The 13,466-nt window shown below is 48.5% G+C and overlaps 1 protein-coding gene across 5 annotated transcripts in view; it reads left to right on the top strand.

Moving 5' to 3' along the window:
• Positions 1 to 13,466, top strand: part of LOC139763863 (uncharacterized) — a 240,410-nt gene that overhangs the window by 115,868 nt on the left and 111,076 nt on the right. For 2 of the 5 annotated variants that reach the window (XR_011716278.1, XR_011716281.1), the window contains exon 1: positions 7,113 to 8,279. The exons of the other annotated variants lie outside the window; for them this stretch is intronic. The gene's annotated coding sequence lies outside the window, so the exon portion shown is untranslated. Of the gene's footprint in view, positions 1 to 7,112; positions 8,280 to 13,466 lie in introns of those variants that run through there. 5 annotated transcript variants of the gene reach the window in all.

Below are 13,466 nucleotides of genomic sequence, written 5' to 3'. Positions count from 1 at the left end.
CAAGTATCCTGTTGTCCCTTAGACAGACCCCACATCTTCTACTGTCCCCCAGATAGTCCCCATGATATATATATATATATATATATATATATATATATATATATATATATATATCAAGGACGAGGTCTTACCGGCTTTTCCTCATGTACAGACCAATCCTTGTCATTCTTGATGTAAGGTCACTTTTTCCCACCATTGGGTTCACGATCCTCGTATGCTTTTGATGTAGAGTGGCTAATTATGTCATTATCCTCCGAGTCTTTGGTGGTGGTGGGAGGAGAGAGAGAGAGAGAGAGAGAGAGAGAGAGAGAGAGAGAGAGAGAGAGAGAGAGAGAGAGAGAGAGAGAGGTGGAGGTGTTCGGGGGAGGGAGTAGCTCTACCCTAGTGCTACACCTGGCCTCAAGCAGGACCTTAAGTGTGGCACTTGTGTCCGACCATTACATCAAAGCAGCGCTCAAGGTTTTGAGGTGTGTTTTACGCGTCGCACTTCCAGCGAGGAGGACACTTGCTGGCAGGACCAGTCGCAGAGGAGGAGTAGCGCCTCCTCCTCCTCCTCCTCCTGACGTAGAGAGAGAGAGAGAGAGAGAGAGAGAGAGAGAGAGAGAGAGAGAGAGAGAGAGAGAGAGAGAGATGTGGGTCGTCGAGGGAGCGGCCGCATCATCCATCACAATGGATAGAAAGGGGTGACCATCCACGTAGGTAATAGACACCCATACCGCTCTCTATCTCTCAATCTCTCTAACTCTCTATCTCTCTATCTCTCTACTCAACCACCATCTTCCTCAGGACTCGTAGATCGACAGTTGTGAGGAGGTGAAGGACGGGTATATCCGAGGAGGCCTAGATCGTCTCCTGAAGGTGGAGGAAGCCCCAGGAGGTTGAAATACGCCAAGTTCTCTTCTGGTTTGGCGTGTTGAGCTAAGTGCCAGCCTTCGTGTTCAGTGAGTTCAAACGTCTTGTTAAACCCTGTTCATCGCTGAACAAGACCAATCTCAAATTTTTTTTTCTCTCTTTCTTTTTTTTGTTTAGGACGAGTCTGGTTCATTCCAAACCCTTGGTGATGGAAGGTTGATAAATTATTGATAAAGCGGGAGCTGGTGGGAAGATGGCAAGGTGGTATGACATGTTAAAGTCTTTGTTTGCTCTGACGCACGTGTGTGTGTGTGTGTGTGTGTGTGTGTGTGTGTCATGAGGACGGGTGTGCTGTACTCATTAGTGAGGAAGTCCTGGAGCTTCCCTCATGCTTCTGGTGAGTGATGGTAACCTTCCACCAACGCTTTACCTGACTTTTCCATCTTTTCCTCCCCCCATTTTCCTCTTCCCCTTCTCTCTCCTTACTTCTTCCTCCGTCCCGCTCCCTCTCCCTCCTTCCTCTCCCTCGTTCTCCCTTCCCTCCCTTCCTCCATCCTTCCATCTGTTCCACACAGTTCCTCATCTCCGTCTTCCCTTCCTTCGTTTACCCATCCATCTTAAAACCTTATCTCTCTCTCTCTCTTATCTCTCTCTCTCTCTCTCTCTCTCTCTCTCTCTCTCTCTCTCTCTCTCTCTCTCTCTCTCTCTCGTCGCTTCCTGCCTTCACTTTTTTCCCCTTCCTCCCTCACCCTCCACCCTCTCTCCCCTCCACTCCCTCCTCCTTCCCCTCCCACCCTCCCCTCTCTCCCCTCCACTCCCTCCTCCTTCCCCTCCCCTCCTTTCCCCCTTCTCTGGTCTCCGCCACAATAAATAGCCTGACATACAGCAGACCCATCGTGCACACACGTCTGTGTGGGTCCCTCCCTTGCTGTGTGGGTCCCTCCCTTGCTGTGTGCGTCCCTCCCTTGCTGTGTGGGTCCCTCCCTTGCTGTGTGGGTCCCTCCCTTGCTGTGTGGGTCCCTCCCTTGCTGTGTGGGTCCCTCCCTTGCTGTGTGGGTCCCTCCCTTGCTGTGTGGGTCCCTTCCTTGCTGTGTGGGTCCCTCCCTTGCTGTGTGGGTCCCTCCCTTGCTGTGTGGGTCCCTCCCTTGCTGTGTGGGTCCCTCCCTTGCTGTGTGGGTCCCTCCCTTGCTGTGTGGGTCCCTCCCTTGCTGTGTGGGTCCCTCCCTTGCTGTGTGGGTCCCTCCCTTGCTGTGTGGGTCCCTCCCTTGCTGTGTGGGTCCCTCCCTTGCTGTGTGGGTCCCTCCCTTGCTGTGTGGGTCCCTCCCTTGCTGTGTGGGTCCCTCCCTTGCTGTGTGGGTCCCTCCCTTGCGTTTCATCTTGATGAATCACTTGTTTTTCTCCCACCGTCCCCACTACCTCACAGCTGGATCATAATATGCACACGAGACGGCATCGTGATGAGTAATTGATAAAAGTGAAAGTCGAAGGAGAGAATGATTATGTGACACTTTGGATACGACACGACGGTACGACCCTTGGGCACGACGGTACGACTCTGTAGCACGGCGGTACGACCCTCGAGCACAACGGTACGACCTTTGGGTACGATGGTTTGACCTTTGACCTCCTCCATTGTTTAATGTTCAGGTCTGAGACGAGGCCGTCGTGCTCAGGGTCGCACCGTCGTGCTTAAGGGTCGTACCGTCGTGCTCAGGGGTCGTACCGTCGTGCTCAAGGGTTGTACTGTCGTGCTCAAGGGTCGCATCGTCGTGCTCAAGGGTCGTACCGTCGTGCTCAAGGGTCGTACCGTCGTGCTCAAGGATCGTACCGTCGTGCTCAAGGATCGTACCGTCGTGCTCAAGGGTCGTACCGTCGTGCTCAAGGGTCGTACCGTCGTGCTCAAGGGTCGTACCGTCGTGCTCAAGGCGGGGGTTTAAGGAAGTCTCTAATGTCTCTAATGGGAACACGGAAAGTGGGGGAGGAGGGGTTGATGGGGCCAACCCTTCAGTGCAGGTGGTGATGGGGAAAAACAGATTGACGTCATCACCTTTTCTAGAGACGCTGGCTGCCGTGTGTGTGTGTGTGTGTGTGTGTGTGTGTGTGTGTGTGTGTGTGTGTGTGTGTGTGATTTACGGAGTGACGCTAATTACGTTCATTACGAACACCGCCCGTTTTAAAGAAGTTAATTGCGTGGTCCCTCCCGGATGAACGGCCACACACGTTCCAGGAGCGAGAGAGGAGCTCCACGAACGGCCGGCCTCACGTTCTGGGAAGGTCGTTTATAAGTCGTGTTGAGTTGTGAAAAGTGTTAGATTAGTGTGTGTGTGTGTGTGTGTGTGTGTGTGTGTGTGTGTGTGTGTGTGTGTGTGTGTGTCAGTGAGTCTTGAGCGTGTTCGTCATAATTCTTGGTACCTTTCCACACACACACTCACACTCACACACACACACACACGCACGCACAGAGAGAGAGAGAGAGAGAGAGAGAGAGAGAGAGAGAGAGAGAGAGAGAGAGAGAGAGAGAGAGAGAGAGAGAGAATTGTGCCCCATTAAGAAGTTGAAATCATTAATCACCTGCACCGGGTTATATGAGAGACTGACTCTTCTCATCCAGGCTTTGGGTCGTGGCCAAGACACATAGTTGATCCACTCACTGTACCCTGAGGCGAGAGAGAGAGAGAGAGAGAGAGAGAGAGAGAGAGAGAGAGAGAGAGAGAGAGAGAGAGAGAGAGAGAGAGAGAGAGAGATCTTGTTGCCATCATGAGTCTTGCTGTATCTGTCCATAGTGATTTCATGACATATTCCTCGGTGTATTTATCTCGACGTCATCATGCAGATCTATGGTCTATTGTATTGTGGACACAACACGATAGATTTCATCTATCTATACCCAAGGATTGATGGTGGGGAAGGTCTCAGCGTAGGTTCCATTCTTAATGGAAATTGCTGGGATGAACGCTCTGGCGTACTGGTTCAGAATACACCCACGTGTGTGTGTGTGTGTGTGTGTGTGTGTGTGTGTGTGTGTGTGTGTGTGTGTTGGGTGTGAGAGTGTATCTACCCGTCGGTGTATGTCGGGGCTGAGGTGTGTGTGTGTGTATGTCTGTGTGTGTGTGTGTGTGTGTGTGTGTGTGTGTGTGTGTACACGGGGGGGGGGTGTGGATGTGGGGTGTCACATCTGCCTCACACTTTACACTTTGAATGTTTTTCTCCACTCACACTTCCCCCGACACAACACACTGGAAGTGCTTTCTCACACTATGTTCAGGATGGGTCCTACTCACACTCCATACTCCCAGTGCATTCTACTCACACTGCAGCTGGCGTGTCACTCACACTACACACTCGGAGTATCTCCTCATCATAGTACGCTTCTGTCCCTCGCTCACACTACATACTACGCTACCCCACGTCACTCTCACTTTACAGTGACCAACCCACCAATCCAGAGAATTAACGGAGAAACACACTACAAGTTACGACCGTCCTTAGGGTCCAAATCCGAATGGCAGGGGACTGGAGAGTCAACCATAGTAGCATTCGCATCTGTGCCTCTATTCAAAGCAAGAGTCCGCTTTATTGACTAGAGTTTATTATCTAATTTTCTAGAAGTGTTAGATGGACGTTAGATGATGTTAGATGTTGGTTATGAGTTAGTGGAGTGTTAGAGGGCCGTGTGGTTTAGGTCATGCAGTATTTAGGGGGTTGTAAGGCTGAATGATAATAAAAGGGTCCGCATGATGTTTTGGCAGCGAGGGGTTGGCATACTGAACGTGGAAGCCGCAGTCCAACTGGCTCTCAAATTAGGCCAGAATGGTTCGTCTCTGGTGCCTCGCATGGGGGCGTGGTGGTAGTGTCTCTCCCGTGTGGTGCTGTGGTGGGAGTGTCTCTCTCTCTCTCTCTCTCCCCCCTTGGTGTTAGTACTGTCTCTCGCCTCGTACTGTGGTGCGATAGTGTCTTTCGTGTGGGAGTTAGGAGAGGCGTGGTCTCTTTCGTGTGGTGTTATCTCTCGTAGGGGGATCAAGTCTCGTCTATCTTATGGTGCTGTCTCTCTCGTGTGTGTGTGTTAGTGTGGTGATTAGCGTCTTATCTCTCGCATGTGTGTGTGTGTGTGTGTGTGTGTGTGTGTGTGTGTGTGTGTGTGTTCATGTCTCGCGTGGTGGTGTTTTGGTAGTATATCTCCCCTATGTTGGTCGAGAGATGCCAGTCTCTCCGGCGTCTATAGTCGCATCTCACCAGTGTTATGGCAGTGTTAGAGACCCCAACCCCGAGTTACAGATAAAAATAATCTCTCGTATTCCATCTCGTTGATGCCGAGACAGGAGCAACCGTTCTCGTTCATCAGTCATTGAACCTTCGTCTCGTCTTGGCTCCAACATTGTTACCCACAACCCCTGCTCCCTGGTGAGACACCATTTCTCAGACGTAAATCGCATTCGTGTGATTCAGGAAAAGTATTGGATACTTTTCTCTCTCTCTTCACTTTGGTGTTATGTTTCCACTGACGCCCCTCTCTTTCAGCGCTTTGAGGAGAGATCGTTTTGGTGTTGATGATAGATCGTCTTTCTCGTTATATATATTTGGCGTCATCTTGTATGGGAGGTAGCAATCCTCGAGGTACGTCGACATCATCTACACCTCTACCACCGCTGTCTACACACACACACACACACACACACACACACACACACACACACACACACACTGTTGGCCATAAATCAGGAAGTACACTGACTGAGTCTGGAGGGTGTTAGTGAGGGATCTCCTGCCCAGCACCCACATACACTACTCAACACACACACACACACACACACACACACACACACACACACACACACACACACACACACACACACACACACACACACTTATGTCCCCCTTTCCACCTCCCCCCACACGCACTCAACACACTTACTGCCACACGCACGCACTGAACACCCTTACATCAACTGTACCGCACACAATCATCACGCACTTACACACCCTCCCCTCCCCCCACACACACACACTCACCCACACACTTTACACCAGCCATAATAATGGAGCACGAGGGATTACGACGTGTTTCTTGATATTTGTGGCTCCTTTGTCTTATGACCGACGCTTCACTGAAAGTCACTTGGAGAGAGAGAGAGAGAGAGAGAGAGAGAGAGAGAGAGAGAGAGAGAGAGAGAGAGAGAGAGGAAACTATGGTGGTCACAAGGTTGAAGGTGTGGTTGCTGTGGTTCCCTGTTGTCTGTGATGTGTGGTGGAAGGCGACTCGTGGTCACGATGGTCCGTCTCTCCCATGTGGCTATGTCGGAGCCATGGTCTGTTGTGGTCCGTCTTCTTGGTTGCCTGTCTCGTGAGAATGTATGCCAACACCTCCTCCTCCTCCTCCTCCCCCTTCGGCCGCCAGGGTCCGTGTGCGAGTGCCGGGCATCGTACGGGACTTTTATGTAATAGAGAGGAGGGAGGGTGTGTGTGTGTGAGGGGTGAGGAGGGCCAAGCAGCAGCCAGACCACCTGTCACACCGCGTCAGTCATGCAGTTAGGGCGAGTTTGGCGTGCGAGAGGTAGGAGGGTGGTGGGTGTATGACGCTACCGATTCTCGCGGCGCCTCAGAGAGAGAGAGAGAGAGAGAGAGAGAGAGAGAGAGAGAGAGAGAGAGAGAGAGAGTCGACTCGAAGGAGTTGATTTACCAGGCATGCGCTAGGCATGCACCTCTGTAGTGGTTGCAACGCAAGCATATGGCTCGCTCCTCAAACATGCGTGGCTTATCGAGACGTATAGCAAACTGCTTGCTCTCTCTCTCTCTCTCTCTCTCTCTCTCTCTCTCTCTCTCTCTCTCTCTCTCTCTCTCTCTCTCTGTATATCTCTTGAAAATCACGATATAGGGATGATGCAAAGTGATTATATAATCATTACTGAAGTGTAAAAGTAATGCGAAGTGATTATATTACTGAAGTGTAGAAGTAATGCGAAGTGATTACATAAGTGTAAAAGTAAGATGGGGAAAGTATACATTAAGTGACCTTCTCATAACTTAATACGTCCACGTGTGTGGTAGAATGAGTTACAACAATGGGTTGTATAGAAGGAGTCTAGTGGAACGTGCACTAAGATAAGGTATGATTAATGTTTACTTGGCACCTGCTGAGGGTTGGTGTTGGCAGTCTTGGCTGCTGTGTGTGTGTGTGTGTGTGTGTGTGTGTGTGTGTGTGTGTGTGTGTGTGTGGTAGTGTTGGTTAGCACATGGCAGTGTGTGGGGAGGGTCGGTGCCAACGCTGGTGAAGGTGGATACATAGTAGTTCGTTAGGCATCAGTGCCACTCCAGGCCAGCTATAGGGAGTGCCTGAGTTACCTGCACCACTGAGTTACCTGCACCACTGAGTTACCTGCATTACTGAGTTCCGTGCATTACTGAGTTCCCGGAGTGAACAGAAAATGACATGTAAATTCACTGTTCTGTATTTTCTTTTAGAAACGCTTTCCATGATAAAAAAAAAAAAAATGTTGTTTAAAAGTAATAAGTGATTGAACAGTCATTCTTCTCATAGAAATACATTCACTTTCGGAAGCAGGAGTGTGAAATTATCAATCAAATCAGTGATGGTAATTTGAAGAGCAATATATATATATATATAGAGAAAACAAGATGACAGTTTGATAGAGAAGAGACAAGTTATACGTGAAGTGTGTGTGATGATACTGTCAACCTCTTTCAAGAAGTCGTGAAAACGAAATTGTTTTACGTAGTGGAAGGTGACTCTGTTGGGAAATGACTGGTGTTGCCTTTGTGTGTGGCGGTGGTCGTGAGGTAAACACCTTGTAGAGTACATCTTGTACATTTCACAGTCGTGGATGGGCAGCGATGGTCAGTTACTGAAGCGGTGTTCTGTTGAAAAGTTGTGTGCGCCAGGAAGAGGTTTCCTCAGCCGCTGACTTCGAGTTGTGTGCGCCAGGAAGTGGTTTCCTCAGCCGCTGACTACGAGTTGTGTGCGCCAGGAAGAGGTTTCCTCAGCCGCTGACTACGAGTTGTGTGCGCCAGGAAGAGGTTTCCTCAGCCGCTGACTACGAGTTGTGTGCGCCAGGAAGAGGTTTCCTCAGCCGCTGACTACGAGTTGTGTGCGCCAGGAAGTGGTTTCCTCAGCCGCTGAGCACGAGTAACCAGACCACCAGTGTTCGGTATTACAGTACTTGCACAAGTTGACAAACATGGAGGAGGTGTGCAGAACAGTGAGTGTCACAGACGAAGTGTGAACCTGCTGTACGCACCTCTTGTGTACATGGCGGATGTTACAGAGGACGTGTACACGAAGAGCATTACAATTGCTATTGTGGCATTACCGTGTGTGTGTAAAGGCAGGATATAGCGAGATAATCCACGAACGTCATTGGGAGAGAAGGGGAGAGTGTTTGGATTGTTCTCCAATCATCGACTGCATAAAGGTAGGTGTGTATGTATTTTACGGACGTATACATGTATTTATGTACGTATGTATGTATCATGTATGTATAAGGCAGTATGACTTAAGACCATCCAGATGATGATTAGAAGAACCTGTTATGTTGGAGACCTCAAGGGCGGCCATCAGTGTATTTACTACGGTTTTTTTTGTGCCTTGTGACATTCTTTCACCTCCGTTCGCCAAGGCTAATCACTCCCTCCCTCCCTCCCTCCCTCCCGTCCTTGAATGCTGCTACATGACGTAGGTGTAGCCCCACGTAAGCTCCCGGGTGTCGTAGCTTTTCAGATAAAGAGCCGACAGTTTTTTGCAGACTGACTGACAGACGCTCGGAAGACCATGGGAAACCAGTGATGGTGTGTTGTGTCTTGTCTCATACCATGGACTGATCCAGTTGGCCACAGCACGTGTCTATGGCCACAAATGATTAAGAAATGATAATATGATCCTGGCCACATCACTCGCCTTAGTGACACATTCCCGGAGTGACAATAGTGACACGAGCGAAAATTGATCTAGATTGTTGATACGTACCGTGTGCTTTTGATGTGTGACGCCCACGTACCCAGTGACGGATGTGTGACGCCCGCGTACCCAGTGACGGGTGTGCTGACGCCCGTGTCCTCTCTGACTAAAATGTAGTGACGCCAGCGTAACTCGTGACGGTTGTATGGTGAGGGCTGTGAACACTGTGACGGGGAGAGGGGGGTATATAGTGTGACGCCCCGTGCCCTGGTGATGTGAAAGGAAAACGAAACTAAGAAATTCTTGAAGACCAATGTTAACGAAAGAAGAACAAAGATAGATGTGAGAACTTAGTAGGGAGTAGATATCATGTGTCGTCCAGTTGCTTGAGTTTAATGAGAGGGAAAATGAGACGATCAGTCGTGAGCTGGAGGGTGTGATGTAGTTCCGACCATCACCTTAACAACCCCAGGTCAGGAGGGTAGTGCCTCCCTAGGCGGCTTGAGGATCTTCATCATGTTTGTTGTTTATGTGTTTATGTGTGTTTTGTGTGTCATATGTATCTTTGAAAAATATTTACGACAGATATTGGATCTGTGTTGATACGTGTGTGTGTGTGTGTGTGTGTGTGTGTGTGTGTGTGTGTGTGTGTGTGTGTGTCCTGGTGAGGTCATGAAAATTTTCGCTCTTTCTTGCCTGTCTCCATGTGTCCCTCAGGTATAAGTGGTCTCGCAACCTCTTGCTTGCATGTCTCATCTGGGATAAACTTAGAGATTTTCTTAGTAATCGTGTAAGTGTATTTATAAATGAATATGTCAGATAGAGAGAGAGAGAGAGAGAGAGAGAGAGAGAGAGAGAGAGAGAGAGAGAGAGAGAGAGAGAGAGAGAGAGAGATAGAAAGAAAGAGAGAGCAAGCTGCCCCTCCTTCCGACCAGATCTGTCGATGAGTTTGTCAAACACAAAAAACATATTTGTTGAGGATCAAAGAAGAAGTGATTTTCGAGAGAACTCCTTGTCTGTGTGGCAAAGGGAGGCGGCCTCGTTTGAACCAGTATTTCATCTTCCCAGAACCTGTGACGAAGGTTTAATAAAGCAGGAGAAGCATTAGCTGCTGGTGAAGCAAGCAGAGGCCGTCTCGCTTGAAACGAACCAGCGTTTCATCTTTCCTGGACCTTTGACGAAGGTTTGATGAAGCACAAGCAGTAGTATTAGTCGCCAGTGAAGCATGCAAAGACTCTCTCGTTTGAAGCAGTATGTCGTATTCTGAGTAACCTTTGACGACGAAACTTAATGATAACACAGGATGTTTCGATCCTCAGTGAACCAGATGTGCTGTCTCGTTTAGATCGAGGTGGTGAGTGTGTCTCATTTCTGACAGAAACTTAGACGAAAGGCAAAGAATTTTTGAGAATAAAGAAAACAAAAGAGTTCAGTTTCCACAGATAAGAAATCTCTGACTTAGGTGTATTACGTACTGTAGGGTGAACGAATACATAGCTTGTATTCATTCCTGAAGCGAATGTTGTTGTATCACTGTATCATCCCAATGAGGAAAGTCTTTTTGATCACAGGTGCTACTGTGTGTCGTTGGTGACCCGTTGAGGGGGGAAATAAAGCGTCTTATGTATATATTTTTGTGGTGCCGTGACCCACCACCACCACTGCACTGTCCTCGAGGTGTTCTTCATTCTGAACCCACCTCGTAACAAGCCAGCGAGATTTTCCTCTTTCGCTCGTGAAGGGAAAAGACCAAAGGAGTGTCCGAGGCCGCTCTGACGTGCCCTGTGGCGCCACCAGCCCCATTGTCGGTGGTGGTGAAGCCGGTGATCGCTCTGTCTTAACCTGATCTGTTCCATTTTTAACCTTTTTCTGGGAGACGCGTCTTAGAAGATTTGTACGTCTGTCGGGTGTATATATATATATATATATATATATTCGCAGGCAAATGCTTGTGAGTGCCAGAAACACTCACTGTCATATATATATATATATATATATATATATATATATATATATATATATATATATATATATATATATATATATATATATATATATGAAGAATGGAGGTGTTTCTGGCGGTGTGTTTTATTCTTGATAAATCTAACGATTCCCCACAGTGTTGCCATGTGAGTCATCATGTGTGCCAAATTTGTCTCTTTTGTGTCTGCTCTCTCTCTCTCTCTCTCTCTCTCTCTCTCTCTCTCTCTCTCTCTCTCTCTCTCTCTCTCTCTCTCTCTCTCTCTCTCAACGGACCTTCATGGGTTCGAATCCAAGGCACGGTAGTCGGCCCACTTTCAACCCCAAGTGTTCATCCCCACCTTGGGGCTAATGTGTCTTTGTGTGAATGTGATGCATTGTTACTTGATGACCTTCGAATCATGGATGACCTTCTTTTTCAAACCACAGATGACTCTCGAACCACTGGGTGAACCCTCGAACCATCACTGACCTTGTTTCGAAACATCTTTTTTTTCCACTTTCCTGAGGTCGATTTTATTCCCTCCACCACTGCCTTACCCTTCCCTACACTCACACCTCCATCACTTTAAGACAAGGTCCCTCCCTCCCATTCCCTCCCATCTCCTCCCTCCCATTCCCTCCCTCACTCCCCAGGAAATTAAGCCTGGCCTCCCCCATTTCCCCCCTGGGGTACCGAAGGTGTATGTGTCTCCGGACGAGATTAATCATTCAAACCTCATCGTTCCACTGCTCTGTTGCTATACAGATCCCCGCTATCCCGGCTGATGAACGCTTTCCCCACGCCCGCCCTCTGCAGCCAACCTTCGGGAATATCATTAACATTGGAGAGTAAAAAGAAATGATTATGCAGGGTAATTACTGACCTCTCTCTCTCTCTCTCTCTCTCTCTCTCTCTCTCTCTCTCTCTCTCTCTCTCTCTCTCTCTCTCTCTCTCTCTCTCTCTTTTCTATTATTTATCTTGACGACGCCGGCGTGTTCAAACCGTGATTAATTATATGTCTGTCACTAGGCCGCCTCGAAGCCCGGACGCCGATATGTGATTAATGATTATAATTTGGAATTTATCCTCTTTTGGGGGGCATATGTTTGATCACGGAGATTTTTCTCTCTGTGTGTCTTGACTCGGTGTTTATCTGATGAAGATGAATCATATCAGAAGCTCATTACAACCTTACCGTCCAATGTGCTCAGACAAACGTGGAGATAACCTAAGAAAGATATTCCACCTTCCAGCATCTCCTTACACACACACACCACACCCACCTCCCCTTCCTCCTCTCCCCGAACCCCCAGGGATGAATGGGAGGGGGAATTATTCCCTTGTGGGGGTGGGGGAGTGTTGGGATTGATAAAGGAGGGAAGAGGGAAGGGGGTGCCAGGTGGATCTCTAAGGTGGATGAGGAGGACCCCCAGAATCTTCAGCTGGCTAGGCACACACACACACACACACACACACACACACACACACACAGAGGGAGGAGGGTCGTCACCAGTCGTCGTCACAACACCGTAGTCTAGATTCAAGCGCACAATATTCCTCCTGTGCCAGCGTTATCCACCAGAGACAGACCCTACTGTTACCAGCGTTACACACTGAAGGTACAAGACTATTCAGTGTTACGGTTCTATTTCACACACCGCGGGAATGTAGTGTGACATGTAGACACGGTATTTCACACGCCCAGGATCCAGTGGTACAATTATCTGGACGTTTAATTTACTCCCAGGATACGTTTGACATCACGACACTTCCTCCGCTCATACGAATAAACAAACAGCATTTTTTTCTTTTTTTTTTTACAAGAGCTGCTTCCGTTGGTTTTGCTTGAAAATTCCAATTATAACGGCTGCTCTCTTTATTTATTTCTTTAGGACTCACGTTAAAATCTTCCCCCATCTTCTGGGAAATTACGTTCAGCCTCCTGCGGAGGGAGGGTAACACCACATTACCATTTTCAAATCGGAATTTCGTTCGTATTGAAAATGGCATCACGAGTGTTTACACCTTCCACTGAGCGTAAAGATGGCGGGAAGATATTCGAGGCGGCGGCGGTGGCGGAGGTATGAGGTATTTTGGGAAAATTAGGTACACTGACATGTATTGGGGGAAACGTTGTGGCTAGATCGATTTTAACTTTGCTCTTGCGAATTGGAATGGGTTGGGCCATTTGGCACGACGGCTTTGACCATGGAGCACTACGACACGAGCCTAGAGCATGCACGACGGCACGATCCTTGAGTACGACGGGTCGTACCGTCGTGCTCAAGGGTGCTGTATCGTCCTGCTCATAAATAAAGGGTTATAGAGGTTACGGAGTTGAGAGAAGAAGAAGAAGAAGAAGAAGAAGAAGAAGAAGAAAAAGAAGAAGAAGAGGAGGAGGAGGAGGAGGAGGTAGAGGAGGAATCAAAGAGTCTTCTGAGGAAGTAGAACTCCTCCCGGAGGTTCTAGGGCAGGTGGTGCAGGGGGTCTGTGCCACACTGGCAGTTTGTCGTGTTCTCGTAATAATACCTGTTTTACAGTCAACCATCAGAATAAGTACGTATAGTCAGCTGATGCTCTGTTCACTGTGCCATAATCTCCCCCTGTAATTACGTACCTAGACATTATGTACGTGTATGCTTATGTATGTGCATGTGTGTTTGTCTGTGTCTATGTCTGTCTGTTGTCCAAGAAGAGGAGACATAGATTACCATTGTTACTGAAATGCCATCGTGTGTTGGA

This window comes from Panulirus ornatus, chromosome 48, assembly GCF_036320965.1.
Source record: "Panulirus ornatus isolate Po-2019 chromosome 48, ASM3632096v1, whole genome shotgun sequence".
NCBI classification, from domain to species: domain Eukaryota; kingdom Metazoa; phylum Arthropoda; class Malacostraca; order Decapoda; family Palinuridae; genus Panulirus; species Panulirus ornatus.
The sequence above is the reverse complement of the archived record's forward strand: the minus strand, read 5'-3'. Positions and strand labels throughout refer to the sequence as shown.